Source organism: Onychomys torridus, chromosome 15, assembly GCF_903995425.1.
Source record: "Onychomys torridus chromosome 15, mOncTor1.1, whole genome shotgun sequence".
Taxonomy (NCBI): Eukaryota; Metazoa; Chordata; class Mammalia; order Rodentia; family Cricetidae; genus Onychomys; species Onychomys torridus.
The window spans coordinates 10,792,779-10,800,734 of NC_050457.1; the positions used below are offsets into that span (position 1 = coordinate 10,792,779).

At 34.2% G+C, this 7,956-nt stretch overlaps 1 pseudogene; it reads left to right on the top strand.

Annotated features, from left to right (window-relative positions):
• Positions 1-460: 460 nt before the first annotated feature.
• On the top strand, positions 461-920 carry LOC118596552 (annotated as a pseudogene).
• Positions 921-7,956: the final 7,036 nt, after the last annotated feature.

Sequence of the window (7,956 nt, forward strand, 5' to 3'; positions counted from 1 at the left end):
GGTGACCACTCAGAACTGCTAGGCACACTCATTTAAGATACATTATTTAACTTACTGAAGATTAATATATGCTATCTTTAGCTATTATTTTATTTTTGAAAACATTTTATGATTATAACCTACTTGATATTAAAGATTATTTAACGTATGTACTAAAGTTTTTTTCCATCTAGTTGAGTAATTTAATTATTTTTAGATTCTTGGCTTCATCCTGTGGAGCTGCTGTTTTTCCCTCGCTGGGCCACTAAATTTTGTATCCTGCTTATTATCATCCTTTTTTCATATCAGAAAAGTAGTAGTAGAAATCACTGTGGTGAAAGATTTCAAAAAGCTTCATAAAATTTTACCCAGTATGATATGACCTTTCTAAGCTAATTATTTCTGACTCTCAATTGTTCTATTTCTTTACAGAGCAAATCATTCATAATTTATTATGGCGAAAGATTTTTTTTAGGTAATGACTAATATGCATTGGTTCATAGCCTGAAAACAAGGTAGAGCAAATAAGGAAAATGTAAGGTGTTCAAAATGCTTGGAATTTAGACATTGTCTTTATGACTCTACAGGAAAAGCAAAATACCTATATAAAGTATAGGTGACTAAGAAAGCAGAGTTAAGTAAAGCTACACTTGATCTTAGCCAAATGGCTGAGAAGCAATTTAAGTAAAGCTTTAAAAGAATAAGGAAATGAACTATTATTACATCAAAGCATCAGAGAAACTAGTGTAAATGGAATGAACATGACGAAAAGGTCTAAGAGTATAACTAGGTCCAGTAGCTCAGGCATCAATCATCAGCCAGTGAGTCTTCAGCAGAGGGTGAACAGTCTACTACATTCTCCTGGAAGCACCAGGGACAATGATACAAGCTCCTACAGCTCATTCTTTCTGGCCCCCTCATTGATGTCTTTCTCCTCCTGACACTTACTTAAACTCCTACTCTTTATGTAGCAGTACCTGTACCAATCCAGTTGGCAACTCTGAGAATGAGGCAGCAGAGAAGACAAAGAAACAGAAATCCTTCTACACAGGACGAACAAGCTTAAACATCAGTGTGACTTGGAGTGTAGACTTTAAAATATTCTCACACAAACAAGTTACCTGGTCAAATATTCTGGAATGCAAAACTTTCTAAGTGGTTTCCATGGTGAAGAGAATTAATAATGTATATGTAAAGACTTATTTTAATGATGGATCTTGTCTTTTTTAAAGAATATATTTGAAGTAGATCTGTAGAAAATAATCAAAACTGAAAACCAGTAAATTTGTCTCTGGGATGAAATTCATTTTTAAAACTCTCTGTATGAAATGAAAGTTTTACTTGTTTATATGTTAAAGGATTAGAAAGGCTTTCAAGATAATGAATCACAATATTATATAAGAAGTTTCACATGTATTTTTGAGTATGTTACTTATGAAAGACTTAACAAATACATTGTTTACTGTAACTATAGTTTCCCCATTGTTAATCATTTCTGCACTTTTTGTTTGTTCACAGAGAATTATTTGAATATTTGATCTTGCATATATAAGCTTAACAAATATAACAGCACACAGGATGCTACAATTTTAAAATAAACTAAATTGGTTTTCATATCTTATCTATGTAATAATTTTTATTACTTTCTAATGTTGGAAATGTTTATGTAAAAAAAACACATCAGCAGAATTTACCTGAGCTTTATATTTAGTAATGTTTCCATTTGCAAAGCATTACATTGGCATTTTTTATTGTTTGTGTCTCAGCTGAATTTTGTATAGAGATTGGTACCTTTTAAATTTCTTTGTTCTCTTTTTAATTTAAAGTTTTAAACTTCCATTTGTCATTTTTTCTTATTAGGCAGTCCTACATTTCTGTAGTTATTAAATGAAATGTTTTTCTTATTAATTCCATTTTGCATTTATATTGCATATTTTACATTGTATGGCAACTCATTAACAAACTATAAACCTTAAATGAAACCATACTAAAAAACAGATATTACAGAAAGTACTAATAATTCATAAGTTTTGATGTTAGGTATTTATTTTTACAAGTGATAATTACATATGAAAGTATTATGCTAATTTTGTGTCAGTCAGAGAAAATTGGAAAATGATACCAGATTATTTTGCCTTCTTCCTTGCAAAAACTACCTCTGTACTTTTAATTTTTAAACCTGAACCTTTCAATAACTTTAAAAAATGTGGTTCTGTTTGTGTGTGTGTATTTGTGTGTGTGTGTGTGTGTGTGTGTGTGTGTGTGTGTGTGTGTTTGTGTGTGTATATGTGGTGGTTTGAACAATAAGTGGCCCATAGGCTCACAGGGAGTGGCACTATTAGGAGGTATGGTCCTGTGGAAGGAAGTGTGTCACCTGAGGACAGGCTTTGAGGTCTCAGAAGCTCACACCAGGCCTATTATATCTCACTTACTCATCTTGCTGCCCATTGAGTCAAACGTAGATTTCTCAGCTTTCTCAGCACCATTGCTGCCTGAATGCTACCATGGTTCCCCATGACAATAAAGGACTCAACCTCCAAAACTGTAAATCAACCCCAACTAAATATTCACCTTTGTAAGAATATCTGTGGTCGTGATGTCTCTTGACAGCAATAGAATTCCTAACTGAAACAGTGTATAAGTAAGTATGTGTACATCACATACTTTCAGGAGCCCTAAAAAGTTGTAAGATGTATAAGATACCCTGGATTTAGAATTACATACAGTTGTGAATTGCTATGGGGGTGCTGGGAACAAAACCTAGATCATTGCACTAGTTTTCTTACATGCTGAGCAATCTCTCCAGCCCTCTATTACCTTTTAAAACAATAAACTATAAGTTAAAATAATTCATTATAGTAGTTTATATCCAGAATAATATGAATATCCATCATTAACAACTAGAGAAATATTTTGGCCAAGTGGTTCAAGCACCCTTTGGAATCTGAAAGAACTTTTGAAAAGATATAAGAAGTCATAATCATACAAACCCCATCACAGCAATAAAACATAGGAAAACAAAATCCCTTTAAAATAATAAAATGGTACTGAGGTTTCAGTTCTTGGCATTTGCATATAGTGGAGCAGCAACGTGCCATTTAAATCTTTTATTTTTGGTTGTGTCATCTCAATGTACTTCTTTTATTTTTATTTATTGTTTGTTTGTTTGCTTGTTTGTTTGTTTGAGTGTTTATGTGCCCATTTACTATGCTATGCATGTAGCTATCATAGGACCATTTACAGGATTTAGTCCTTCTAACCCATGTGTCCCGGCTATTGAATTCAGATCATCAGGCTTGGAGGCAAGTGTCTTTGTGTTATAAATCATTTTATTGGCCACATGAGGTTTTAATTATGTATACCAGTAGCTGGGATGTGGTGGTGACAGCAAGAACAAATTGATCTACAAAAATGTCTCTTGGTGAGGATACTTAAGGAAAGGTTATTCTGATTTTAAAGCTGCTTGGTGGAAGACTCATTCTACAATGATATGAGTAGAGCAGCTGTAGCCTCAAGTGTGGTAGTGAAGGTAGTCAAGGGAGCCTACCTTCAGACAAGAGGGCCCACTTGCATCTGCTCCATTTATGCAACATTCATATCAAATTCCACTTAAGTAGAATATTTCACACCTAATAAAACAGAAAGCAACCACAATATGTTATAAACATCATGAGTGGAAGCCTAACAAAGATGATGCTCTATATCAAGGAAGCCAGACTGGAAAAGAAAGATTCTGGCTAGAGAATGGAAATTGAAATCACCCAATATGAGGAAAAACTGAACCATTGTTACATAGTAAGGATAAAATGTTTAATTCTAAAAAGAGAAATGTGATAGTGAGCAACACAAAGTGTGGGGGTTTGAATAAGCATGGTTCCCATAGGATCACATATTTGAATGTTTGGACATTAGGTCACTGGGGGTGGGCTTTGGGGTTTTAAAAGCTCAAGACAGGTCCAGTGTCTCTCTCTTCATACTGCGTTCAGATATGAATGTAGAACTCTCACCTACTTCTCCAGCACCTTGTCTGCCTGCAAGTTAGCATGTTCCCATGAGGAAAATTGACTAAACATCTGAACTATAAGCAAGGCCCAATAAAAATGCTGTCTTTTATAGGAATTTCTGTGGTCATGTTGTTTCATCACAACAAAATAACACTGACTAAGATGTAAGTTGATGCCAGGGAGCAGGTATTGCTATAAAAGCCTGATCATGCTGCTTGTTGGTATAAAGTAGGTTTTGGGATTTTGGATTAGGAAAACAGTTGAACTCATTAAGTGGTGTTTAATGGGCCATATTAGTGGGACCATGGGAGGTAGTGCTGAGAGCAATTTGAACTTTGGGGACCCAGCCCAAGATGTTTCAGAGGAGAAAAGTATTAGTAAGTGGCCAAGAGACTTTTCTTGTGTTCTTGTAAAGCTTTAGCAAAGAAGGTAGCTATTTTTTTTTTTTTTTACTTATCCAAAACATCTGCATGAGACTACATGGAAGGGTTTGGGAGTAATAACATTGGCAGAGGAGATTTCAAGATAGCCTAGTATTGACTGTGTCCTGTGGTTATTAGTGACCACTGTTGTGCAGATATATATTAAACAGGAACAAGCTAAACAAGAAAAATGCAACTACTACAGTTTGGGGAGAAAAGAAATACCAGGAAGTGTAATAGAGCTGGGTTCAGTGCTTAAAGAGATAAAAAGTTTAAAGAAAATCCTGATGCTAAATGGGATAAAGTGAGTAGCAATCTCATGGCAAGACCCCATCCATGTAAGCTCCCAACTTGTGGAAAGGAATTAAATAAAAGCTTGAGTGGTAAAAAATAAAGCAAAAGAAAAACAACAACAACAAAACCATCTAAAACAGAAAGTGTGTTTGGCCAATTCAAGCCCTAACAAGCAGAAGAACTCGGCATGTTTGGTCACATGTTTCTAGTTTAGAGTCAAGGATACAAAAAAGGAGCTGTAGAATCTCCTTCTGCAGCTAAGCTCAATTGCTGAAGCCAGGGATGTATCAGGGGTGTTCCTTTATGGAAGCTAAGAAAGGCTATTGTATGAAGCTTTGTAGGTAAAGCTTAGATTGGGTTGGAGACTCTAGATTTTGACCATGCTAGAGTCATGAGATACCTGCCCAGGAAAGCTACAAACCAGGTATGGTAATAGCCCCAGAGGGGTAATAGCCTGAGGTATGTTTCAGTCAACAAAGCTGGAAGGACTTGGAGATCTGAATAGCACTTTGAATTAGATATGGAAATACAAAGGTTGGAGTTTGCAATGGTGATTGTCAGTCTTGCTTTGGTCAAGTGTTTCCTCATTATGCTCCTTTTCCCTCCCTTTGGAATGGTAAAATATATTTTCTGCCATTATATCTTCGAAGTATATGACCTGCTCTTTGATTTTGATTTCATAGGGAGCTATAGTTAAGAGATTGTCATGAATCTTAGAAGAAACTTAGTTGAACTTTGGACGTTAAAGACTTTTTACTTTTAAACAGTGCTGAGACTATAATAGACTATGGGGATTTTTGAAGTTAATTAAAGAATTTTTGTATTATGATATGGCTATGAGGGCCTATGAGGGCCACAGAGTCAAATGTGGTGGCTTGAATAAGGATGGGCACCATATGGTCATATATTTGAAGGCTTGGTCATTAATGAGGGGCACTGCTTGGGAGGGATTAGAAGATATGACCTTGTTGGGGAGTACATGTGGCCTTGTTGATGAAAGTGCATCATTGAGGTTGGGTTTGGGGGTTTCAAAAGCTTATCTAGCCCAGTGTCTCTCTGTTCATGCTGCCTATTGATCCAGATGGAGAACTCTCAGCTACTACTTTTTCAACACTGTGTTTGGCTGCATGGCACCCTGCTCCCTGTCCTGAAGACAATGGACAAAACTTCTGAAACTACAAACTATCCCCAATTAAATACTTTCCTTCATAAGAGTTGGCTACAGTCGTGTCTCTCTTCACAGCAATAGAACACTAAGACACAGAGATAGGAAGGATACAAATAGTAATAGATTTTACAGCTTTTTCATATGAAAGATAGAATTAATGTAAAAGGCAATACTTTAAAATGAGGTTTAAAAATACACACAATTAGGCTGCATTATGCTCATGCATCATCACAAGTAATCGGTTTACTGAGCAATGCACCCCATTGAACTTATAAAGGCACAACTCCAGAGTAACAGATAATGGAAAAAGATGTTTCATCCAATAGATCCATCTGATGCATTTTATCTGGTATTTACATATAAAACATACTGGAAACATTGCTTTGGAAATACCACAAAGTGATTTAATGTTCTCTTTTATCTAGAAAAATTACCATGATAACTACATTGTATACTTAGATAAACATAGCCAAAATTAATACATACAAATGTAGGACTATTTTGCTCTGAATGTAGATGTTATTTTTTCTTCCAATTCCTTGCTTTATGCTTTAATGAAGGCCATGCATCATTGCTTTAAGTGAAGTAGAGCACAGGATAAAATAGAACACTGCTATTAACCTCTAACATTAGTGTGTAGGGAGGCAGAGACAAGTTTAATAACTCAAAGATAAAATACTCAAAGTGTAATTACCTCAGCTGCTTTACCATGGCACATTAACATAGGGTAATAAACTTGAGTCTGTTTTCATAGAGGTATGAAATCACAGTTCATAATCAATTGTATCCATTTTGTGGCTTATGGAGTGACTGCTCTTTTAAAAAGAGTTCATCATCTTATGTTTCACTTTTGTCATATGATGCAGTGGTTTAGCTTATTGTTGAATGAAACTGATTTTAGAAAATTCAGACTTAAAGTCAACATTTAGCTCTCACTTAAACATTTTGTTTTGTATCTACAAAATCCAACCATTATTTGTAGTTCATGTAATATATCATTTTAACATCTTAAGTTATTTGAGCCTCGGCAATAAAATAAGTATTTCTTAGGGTGGATACAAAAGGATGATACGCTAGAATCCCATTTTAATGTACCTATGTCTTACACAAGTGTAAAATATATTTTATAATAAAATAGTGTTTTCTCTAAAGAAAAATATGAAGAATAGCTTTTCTTTCCCCCCTACTCCTGATTAATTTCCTTGTATATATCATTTTTGGTGACATAGGTTTATTTAATTATAAATACCTTAAAACATTTTAAAAACACACATAAATTAAAATGATTGAAATAAATTAACCACTACTTTTAATGTTTAATTTTAAACATACTGAATGTGAGTTTTACAGGCTTAGAAACATGGACAGATTGATGAGAGTTTAACACTCATTTTCTCTATCTCAAAACATGCTTTTGAAAGCTAAATATTTCTAAAATCTGTTTACAAAAATATGAATGTTTAGCCTTAAATGAAATTAGACAGTAACTCTGAAGAAAAATTAAAGTGTAAATGTATATCATTGAAAGAATCCTTTTTGTTTTTGAAAACTTCTTATAGCAAGAGTTAGGAACAGGACTGCAAAATAATGTGGCTGAAAATGTGCCTAAGACTAATAGGCATGAAACTCTCTAGGTCAACCCTTTGTTCTTAAAAGTTAATCAGATATATTAACACATTTTCATTTGTGCTTATATGCCCATTTATTATTATTTTAATGATTAAAATTATTAGTGGTGGAAATATCAAATAACCACAATGTCTAGCATTTAGTTTCACATCTCAGATGGCATTCTAATACACTGATTTCCACAGCCTGCTATGCTCAGTCTCTTCATAATGCCTGTTATAACTTTTAGGAAACAATCTTAAACAATTAGCAGTCATTATACAAATGTTTCCTTGGTGGGTTTAAGAATAGACCTTCATAAATATAATCCCTGCAGAAATCCTATTCTAGGTTTTTCTTTTAAGAGGATGATAAGGTTTAATGTCATGAAGGAGTTCCTAGTGGCCATTAATAAATTTATAAATTGTTTCCTGAAATCTGAAATAGGGAGTATTTCTATGGCCAGAGGAACAATAGTGAA